Source organism: Otolemur garnettii, unplaced genomic scaffold (genome assembly GCF_000181295.1).
Source record: "Otolemur garnettii isolate 467f Iridium unplaced genomic scaffold, OtoGar3 scaffold00268, whole genome shotgun sequence".
In the NCBI taxonomy this organism is placed as follows: domain Eukaryota; kingdom Metazoa; phylum Chordata; class Mammalia; order Primates; family Galagidae; genus Otolemur; species Otolemur garnettii.
In genome coordinates this window covers 910230-920324 of record NW_003852663.1, presented here as the reverse complement: position 1 = coordinate 920324, position 10095 = coordinate 910230, and the positions used below count along the sequence as shown (strand labels likewise).

The window sequence follows — 10095 nt, the reverse complement described above, 5'->3', positions numbered from 1 at the left end:
GTGGACACAAGAGCTATCTCAGCAGGTGTCAAGTGTTCACTCCCAGGCAGCACAGGACTGCCACCAGGAAGTGTCTGTGCCAAGCCAGAAAGTTTGCATATGGGGGGGTGGCCTCTCTGGGATTCAAGGTCTGACTATCAAGAGTAGGTTTCACTTTTCTCACTTCTTCTCTACCCTGAGATTTCCTTCTGTTTTTTGGTCACTTGCAGAAGCTCAAACTACCTGAGCTTATCAGCAATGGCACTGCAGGTTGGGAGTGTCCCTGTCCAAGATTCCACTCCATGCTGAAAACACAGCTTTCCTGAGGGGGAATGAGGGGCTCTGCAAGTGCACCACAGCTTGGCCCACACTGCACTCTCCTCTCAGTTTTGCCCATGCAGGCTCCCGCACCTCCTGAAATTAATTCACAAATCTCCCCTCCCTGCCTCCAAGCAACACAATTGAGTCCTGATGGTATGGGTCTGGCCTTACCCTAGGTCCCCCAAGTTCAATCCCAGAACATGCCTGGAAGAAGTGTGCTGGTCCCAAGTTGCACATGGCGTGCTCAAGCAGGTTTGATGTCCCACTTCTTTGAGGTTTGCTTTGCTTTGATGGAGTAGCCAGGTGAGCAGCACCAGAGAGGGTGAGTGGACAGAGAATTCACAATCTGAGCACCACTTGGTCTGCTATATGTCTTTAAGAAGAAAGGTGTGAGTCCCACTCTCTATGGAAGGCTTGGCGTGATGAGTGCACCAACAAAGAGAAAGCAGCTTCTTCTGAGAATCTTGGCATAATGATCCCTGGGGGCACCCATGCTTCTTGGCAGCAGGGAAAGGAGAGGAGCAGGAAAAAAAAAAGTATGAATGGAGGATAGCTGACATGCTGGTTGTCTCCATCCCTCACCCTGGGAGGCAGCCTGCTTGGAATGTCTAAGCACTGGAATCACAGATTCCCCCAGGACCTACCAGCCCTTGTGACTACTTCAGTCTGGGCCAAAGTTGGGAGATGTTTCTGTGGGAATGAGAAGCATGAAAACTAAAGGGTGGAAGCTCCCTCTGGGGGAGAAAAAAATGTATGCAATAAGCGTTGGCTCAAGTCTATGGAGAGGGGAAGCAGCCCTGACAGGGCCAGCAGCCTGGTGCTTTGTCCTCAAAAAGCTCCCAGTTCCTGGCAGCAGCATTTTTGGGGCTCACGAGGATACACAAAATATACCAAGTGATGTGACACTGGCTATTTCCTGGGTCACATTTTGAGTAGTAAGAAAGTAGAAAATATCTATCATGTGGGCACCTGGCCTCATCTATAATAATGTTCGTTTCAGCATTGTTTGTAAGAGCAAAACTGTAGGCAAAAAGAAAAAAAATGTCCCTTAACAGTGGTCCAAAAAAAAAAAAAAAAAACCATTGTGGTTCATTCTAATATATGTGGAACATTATATAGTGGTGAAAATTCCCTAGGCCTGTAAGAATTATATATGTGGCCTAGTTGTCACATATATACAACTGGAAAATGTTATGTTAAATCAAATTATTAAATGGAGACTAAAAGCACCTGCCAGTATGAAAAATATATATGTAATATTTTAAAGGATGGTTTCATTCACAGTTAACATAAAAGCAACTTATAGAGGGTATGGGCACATCATTCAGGTTATTGGTTACATCTGAGGAGTAAGGACAGGCAAGATCATTACTTCTTAAAGTATTTGTCAAGTTTAGTGCTTAACCTGGGTAGTGGGTACATGAGTGTTCATTTTATAGTTATTATAACATTTTGTATGTTTTATATATTTGATAAGAAATAAAGCTTTTAGGGGCTGAAGTTTTTTCTATCATAAATGAAATATGTACTCATTTTGCCAAATGATTAGAATACTTAATCACAGAAATGAAAATATCAATAGCCAGCAGTCCTACCATCACTAGACAAAAAAAACTATTAATATTTTTCAGTGTTTCCATACCCTTATTTTTTGTTTGCTTGTATCAGTGCAGATATATTGTGCATATATTGCCTTGACATTTTATAAAACTGTGACATATAGGCATTTTGCATGCTGTTACTGTCTTGCTGACTTTTTAATTAATATTAAATCATTTGTTATGAGGAAACATTAAACTTTGATTTTTACTACTACAACTGTCTCATTTCTTTAAACACACATTTGAATGCACAGACTGGAAAAACCACATCTTTTGCATGTTAAATAATTATATTTATCTGGGTCTGCCAGTAAGCTTTTAATAATCTTCCTTCAATCTGTATGTCAACCAGTCTGTTCCAAACAATGATAAAATTGCAGCACCCCTGAAAAATTACATTACCTGGCAATGCACTCCCACCTCCATGGCTTTCCTTTTGGATGGATGGGAGGAGCAATAATAATCATGATGAATGATATAAATATGTTTTCAGCAGTAGAAGTTGCTAGGCATTTCTCTGAGTGCTTTAAATGTCATGATCAATTTCATCTTCACTACAACCTTATGGGGTGTGGATACCATCCCAATTCTCATTAGCATAAGAGGAAAGCTGAGACTCAAAGAAAAGAAATTGCTTACTCAAGATTATGCACTCCTCAACTAAAGACACCTACAGTCAAATCCATAGGTATCTCATCCCAAACACCTATGCCCATAACCACTATTTCTGCATTAAGTATTCTGTGTTAGCTCTGAGGGACAGTCCTGTCGTCTCCCTGAGCGAACCAGTCACACAGCCAGCCTCTCTAGATACAGATAAGCCTGTTGCTACTTCCTTGTCTGATGTCCCAAAGGCCATGGGGTCTGGGAAACTGGAACAGCTCCGGCCCCAGGAGCCAGCCCCTGCCAGTGGTGAGAAGACCAGGCTGAGTGAGGACCCCAGGGGCAAGAAGAGCCTGAGCATGCTTCATTACATCCGGGGCACTGCACCCAAGGACATTCCTGTGCCGTTGTCCCACAGCGTCAACTGGAAGGGCAAACTGTGGGAGCCCTTCATGGTGGAAGAATTTGCACATCAGTTCCACGAGTCAGTGTTGCAGTCCACCCAGAAGACCCTACGGAAGCATAAAGGTAGCATGGCTGTGCTGTCCTCAGAGCAGAACCACAAGGTTGACACATCCGTCCATTACAATATTCCTGAGCTGCAGTCCTCCAGCCGTGTCTCTCTACACCACCACAACGGGCAGCAAGAGCCCCCCCCACAACAAGGAAGGGGTCCTCCACCCAGGAGATGGACCAGGACTCAGAAGATGACTTTGAGGACGATGACAGAGAAGAGGATGAAGATGCCCCCTGGCACGAGTGGCAAGGGATTGAGGCAGTTTTTGAAGCCTACCACGAACGTATAGAAGAGCAAACTCTGGAGCGGCAGGTGTTGCAGATGCAGTGCAGACAGCTGGAGGCTCGGCACTGCAGCCTCAGCCTAACGGCTGAGCAGCTCTCCCTCAGCGTGGCAGAGTTGAGGAGCCAGAAGATGGACAAACAGAAGATTGTCTCAGAACCCGAGCGGCTCCAGGCAGAACTGGACCACTTACGGAAGTGCCTTGCCTTGCCTGCAATGCATTGGCCTAGGGGCTACTTTAAGGGATATCCCAAGGGACGGTTTCCCTTGCACTAGGCTGAACCTATAGTATAGAAATATTATCTATTTTATTACCTTGAATATTTAATATTTTTCACTGGGAGGTTTGAAGCTTAAAAACTAAGAATGTGCCATGCATGAAGCAAAGGATTCCAGGCTCCAGAAAAGAAGAACGGACTCACCTTGACTTCAGTGCAGTTGAATCCCCTGTGGTGTTCAGCGAGCAACCAACGTAGGATACCCACAGTTTTTCTTTCTAAAGATGGTTTTACTCTTTCCCCCACGTCATTATTTTTTAATCTGAAAGTGAAAGCTCCATCACCAACACTAAAACATTATCATTTACAGCCCCCCCATGCACAAGATCGGATCAGACTGGTCCTTTTCTGTCTCTAGAGTTGCCATGTCATTGCGCCCCAACAGTGAAGTTAGCTGTTGCTGCAGTGATGGGGTGGGGTCCATTCCTCCCCAGGAATGAGACTTGCTTCTGCTGAAAAGGTTGAGTGTATTGTAAATAAAAGGGCTTATTTGTTTGTTACTTTTCTGCAAAATTTTCTTCAAAGCAATAGGTCCTAGGAGCACACAAAGCAACACCCCAAAGGCTTTTCCCTAGAAAAGCTCTCACTTAAATGAGTCCACAACCTGAAGGTACCTTTTTACTACTCCGTGGGGGAGAATGTACAGAGCTCTGTGTGTACACACATTCACACCCACCAAATTGTTACAAGGGTGGGTGGTGTTTTCATACAAACGTAAATTTTGAGAGAAAAGTCAAAGGTGCTTCAGCCTTGTACTGTGTATATATATTAAAAAAACAAAAAGTTCTGCATGTTTTTATTACTTTAATTATTGTTATAAAAAGCCTGCCATTTTTAATATGTGGTTTGGGGGATTTTTGTTTGTTTTTTTCCTGTTTGGGAGTTTTGTTTGTTCTGTTTTTGTTTTTCTGGGCAAAAAAAAAAAAAGCCACTTGATTTTAGTGTTTGTACTGCTGATGGTCAGGACATTAAAATATTGAAGTGTTTTTTAAAATTAAAAAATGAAAGTATTCTGTGTTAGGACTGAGGCCAGCAGAGGAGAAGCAGTTCATCCACGGTATTGTGGTTCAGCATGGACCCCGGTATTGCTTTGTTCCCATTTACGCCTTTCCTTTCACTTAGTTGGAAACTTTTCTAGTTCCCATTTGGGCCTTTCCTTTCACTTGGAAACGTTTCGAGAAGGAAAATAAAAGGACAAGATACTACCTGAACTAAAAGCAAATTATTTTACTTTCTTTCCCAAAACTCCTCAGGTAATTCATCTCACAACACAGAAATGACACCAAAGTTTATGCATTAGGTAAATATTTGTATATTTCTCTTTTGTGGCTACATTTCTGGATTTTTTTCTATGACAGAAGTGCTTTTTGTTTATTTAAAAGACATCTCTTTCATAAGAGATGGGCTGGGCAGTACTAGTGTTTGTCCAAGTACTGCAACATGCCCGACATTTTTATAAGTTTCCTCCTTTTTTGCCTACCAGAGCTCTCAGAGGAAGGTATCCTTCCATTATTCCCATTTTATAGATGATCAAGGATAGGCCCACAGAACATTATACTTTTTCAGGAACACACATCAAATCAGGAGCAGGAATGGGCTCCTCTCTTTTCCCTCCCCACAATATACCCATCGCCTCCCCTTTTAGATGATAGGCTTCCAAAGCTTAATGACTTACTGTTTTAAACTCTCCTAAAATTGTGTGCACATTGGTACTCCTTCAACATGACATTGCTTATTGCAGGCGTCCTCAAACTACGGCCCACAGGCCACATGCAGCCCACCTAGGACATTTATCAGGCCCACTGTGTGTTTTTGCTGCAGCTGCATGTCCTGCTTAGCAGCCAACTTGCCCCGGGCCCGCAGTCCAGCCCTCCAACGGTCTGAGGGACATTGAACTGGCCCCCTGTTTAAAAAGTTTGAGGCTTTTCCTGTTGCGGTGGTCCTGGGTGGAGTCGGCTCATGGATCTGTGAGACCCAAAGACTGACAGTGTCTTCATACCCTAGAGGCTGCGCTGGGTGGCTCTGTGACCGTCATCATGCCACAAAATGAATATATTGAATTACACCGTAAACGCTATGGACATCGCTTGGATTACGATGAGAAAAAGAGAAAAAAATAAAGTCGAAAGGCTCATGAACGGTCAAAGAAGGCAAAGAAGATGATTGGTGTGAAGGTTAAATTAAGCTCTACCATAAACAGCGCCATGCTGAGCAAATACAAATGAAAAAAACTATCAAGATGCATGAAAAGAGAAACACCAAACAAAAGAATGATGAAAAGACTCCACTGGGAGCAGTACCTGCCTATCTGTTGGACAGAGAGGGACAGTCCCAAGCCAAAGTACTCTCCAATATGGTTAAACAAAAATGGAAAGAGAAAGTGGGCAAATGGGAAGTCCCTCTGCCCAAAGTTCGTGCCCAGGGAGAAACAGTATTAAAAGTTATTCGAACAGGAAAGAGAAAGAAGAAGGCATGGAAGAGGATGGTTACTAAAGTCTGCTTTGTTGGAGATGGCTTTACAAGAAAACCACCTAAATATGAAAGATTCATCAAGCCAATGGGCTTGTGTTTCAAGAAGGCCCATGTAACACATCCTGAGCTGAAAGCCACCTTTCACCTGCCAATACTTGGTGTAAAGAAGAATCCCTCATCCCCATTATATACAACTTTGGGTGTTATTACCAAAGGGACTGTCATCGAGGTCAATGTGAGCAAGCTGGGCCTTGTGACACAAGGGGGCAAGGTTCTTTGGGGGAAATATGCCCAGGTTACCAACAATCCTGAAAATGATGGATACATAAATGAAGTCTTACTGGTTTGATAGCCATTTCACACAAGTAACTTACACAACAATTGAGAAAATCAGTATTACTGTGATGTTTCTGAATGCTACCAAACAGCCTTACATGTCTGCGGTCATTAAGAGAACTATTTATTAAATTGTACAAAACATTAAAGTGGTAAAAAAAAAAAAAGTTTGAGGACCCCTGGATTATAGAGATGTACTCTTCTACTAGGAGCCCTAGGTGAAGAAACCCCATGGATTAGCTATCTCTGGAGTGTTAAAAAGCCAGGTTTATGTGAAAACAGAGTTGTTATTTCTAGAATATGACCTGAAAAAAGGTTATTGACATTTACACAAGGACTTCCATTAATAGGTACTTTACACTTTATCTAATTTAATCCTTATGGTTCTTCATGTTACTGCTCATTGTTGACATTATTGAGATCAGGGTATAGGAGTTATGAGAAAGTAAATAATTTTCTGCAGAGAAAGAACCTTGTGAATTAATGCCCGGAAACTAAAAACCTCTAGTTATACAGAGTGCCATTACATTACTGCTCTTTATCTGTATCTGGGCAGACAGTCAATAATCTTAAGTGTATTAATGATGGTTTCTTTTTAACAGTGAACTTTACTGATATTCTCTCTCTCTCTCTCTCTCTCTCCTCACTGTATAATGACAATTTGGTCAAGGATAGACTGCATATATAACAGTGGTCCCTATAAGATTACAGTTGAGATGTACAATACAGATATACCATTTTTATCTTTTATATCATATTTTTACTGTGCCTTTTGTATGTTTAGATATCTTTAGAGACATAAATATTAATTATTGCACTACAGTTGCCTACAATATTCAGTATAGCTGCATACTATAAAGATTTGTAGCCCAAGAGAAACTATACCATATAGCCTACATATGGGTAGACTATACCATCTAGGTTTGTGTTAGTATACTTTGATGTTTGCACAATGACAAAATAGCCTAATGACTCATTTCTAAGAATGTATCCTCATCATTGGGTGATAAATGACTGCATACATTTAAATACCATTGGTAGTGCAAACCTTAAAATACAAAGTATATAAAAAGCTAGGAGAAAATATTTTCAACCTATATTGTAGGCGAAGAGTTAATATCTTTGATCTCTCAATCAACAGAGAAATGGGCCAAAGATTATAACAGAAAATACCCATAAGAAGTATAGATACCCAAAGAACCATTTGAAAATATACTCAACAACATAACTGATGAAATGCCAAACAAGTTCTCATACTGCATGAAACAGGTAAATATCAACACAGTATAAAGAAGGTGATCACAAGTTTGTAAAAGAATATACTTAATATTTGGATAAATATGTATGCATTTTTAAGATATTGTCATAGTCCATTTATGTTCCTGTAAAGGAGTACCTGAGACTGGGTAATTTATGAAGAGAAAATTTGGTTTATTTGGCTCATTGTTCTGCAGGCTGTCCAAGAAGCATGGTGCCAGTATCTGGATCTGGTTAAGGCCTCAGTCTGCTTCCACTCATGGTAGAAGGGAAGGGGAGCCAGTATGTATGGAGATCACAAGATTTCTGAAGAACATATATTTTTACAAGAACATATGTCATCTTTTAAATTAGAAACAAGCCCACAGAAACATATCTGGAGAATATTCACAAATCAATTGTCCTGTGACAAGACATAGTAGGAGGGGAGATACAAGATAATGCCTTTTGGAAATTCATATTCCTTCAGTGTTTTCTAGAGCCAGCAAAACAGACAGTACACTAATTTTTAATTTGCAAGATAGGGTAAAATTATGACAGCATGGGATATACTTAGTTGTGCTTTGATTTACAAAAATAATGATGAAAGATATAATTTGGGACATTAAAAGATGTTAAATAATATTGTAATATAAAAAGGTTACATACAGCTTAATGCTTATAACCACACACACATATCCATTCAACCATTTACTTATATATTTTTTTGAGACAGAGTCTCACTTTGTCACTCTCTGTAGAGTGCTGGGGTGTCATAACATGCAGTAACTTCAAAGTCTTGGGCTCAAGTGATTCTCTTGCCTCAGCCTCCCTGGTAGCTGGGACTACCGGCCACAATGCCCAACCATTATTAGAGACAGGTTCTTGCTTTTGCTCAGGTTGGTCTCGAACTCTTGAGCTCAGGCAATCCACCTCCAGCCTCCCAGAGTGCTAAGATTACAGGCATGAGCAGCTTCCTGGCGTAACTGTGTTGAATTTTAGAAAGGGACCAAAGGAGACATTCTTCCGCATGAGTTAATGCTCATGGGCTCTGTCTACAGAAGCTTAATGCCTCTTTTGCCATATAACTTTCAGAAAGTGTGCCCTTCTTTCCCTCCTCCCTCCTTCCTTTATAGGACTCTTGCTAGAAAGTGATGGCCAACCTGCAATTCTGGATCAGGTCAGCAGATGGCACTGACCTCCAATTTCAAGTGTACTTTCCAATGAAAAAAATATTCATTTGGTAAATGAATAAATATTACTTTGAGTGGAGATTATGAAAAGTATGTGAAATAGGATTTCATGATTAATTCCTTAACTCATCAATTAACATTTTAATTTATTACTTTTTCTTTAAGTTTTGTAGAGTATGGTTCTCAAACTTCAGTTTGCATCAGCACCACTTGGGAGGCTTGCTCAAAGGATTGCTAGAACCAACCTCAGGAGTTTCTGATACAGTAGGCCTGCTAAGAATTAGCGATTTCTAGCAAGTTCCCAGGTGATACTGGTCTGGGGACCACACTTTGAGGACCACCAATGCAGATTATAGAAACAAAAAAAGAACAAAACAAAACAGTACTTACTTATACTTTACAGATTACCTAGAGAATTACATTGTGCTCAGAGTGCTAGCAGAGGTATGTAGTCTGAGGTCAAGGCAACAATGTTATAGTATACAGTGGGACCACAGACTCAAGCAGAGGATGCCACAATATCACTCCTTCTAAAAGCAGTGTTTTTCAACCTTTTGAATCTCATGGCACATTTGAACCTATAGTTAAACTTCTGCAGCACACTTAAATAATGTTAATCAAAAAAGAATATACTTACTGTGCTTTGAAATTCTTTTGAAAATAATTTAATTAATAATTGTGAAAAAATTTTGCAGCACACCTAAGATCCTCTCATAGCACACCAGCCACTAATCAATAGAACAGCATAGGTCCCCCATCCTGGGGAGCCCTTTGACTGAGGGATTAAGCTGCAGCCTCCCAAGGTAGACAGCTTAAGAAACAGGGATCTAAAGTAACTACCCAGATAAAACCTGATCCAACCCACGTCGGCATCTAATGTGCCTGCCTATTTCTTCTACTACTGCATCTCTAGACCTGGTGCTCTTTACCAGTTAAAAATAAAGCACATATCCTGGGCTCTGTTTATCATGATAAAGGTAATCCACACTCATTTCAAAACATGTGGAAAATACTATCAAATACAGAGAAGAAAATATTGTCCCATCATGGTAAACACAGTTAACATTGTAGCACATTGCATTATAGTATTTCTCTGATATTTTCATATACTCCCATAAAGATAGGTACTTGCATTTCTGAAGAAGTGATTTCGATTTCTGGGAAAGTGATGGGATGGCTATTAAGACACAGATCCCCTGACTATAGCTTTCTGTCCAGTATTAGGACAATATGTTATTAGGATTGGTTGCCCTGTACTAGCTCTTCATTCAAGACTC

The 10095-nt window shown here is 40.7% G+C and overlaps 2 pseudogenes across 1 annotated transcript; both read left to right on the top strand.

The window, feature by feature from the left end:
* The first annotated feature begins 311 nt into the window (after positions 1-311).
* Positions 312-4358, top strand: LOC100962033 (annotated as a pseudogene). Its single transcript, XR_002771298.1, has 2 exons — positions 312-453; positions 2652-4358. The product of XR_002771298.1 is annotated as a genetic suppressor element 1 pseudogene (transcript).
* Positions 4359-5617: 1259 nt separating this feature from the next.
* On the top strand, positions 5618-6402 carry LOC100958568 (annotated as a pseudogene).
* Positions 6403-10095: the final 3693 nt, after the last annotated feature.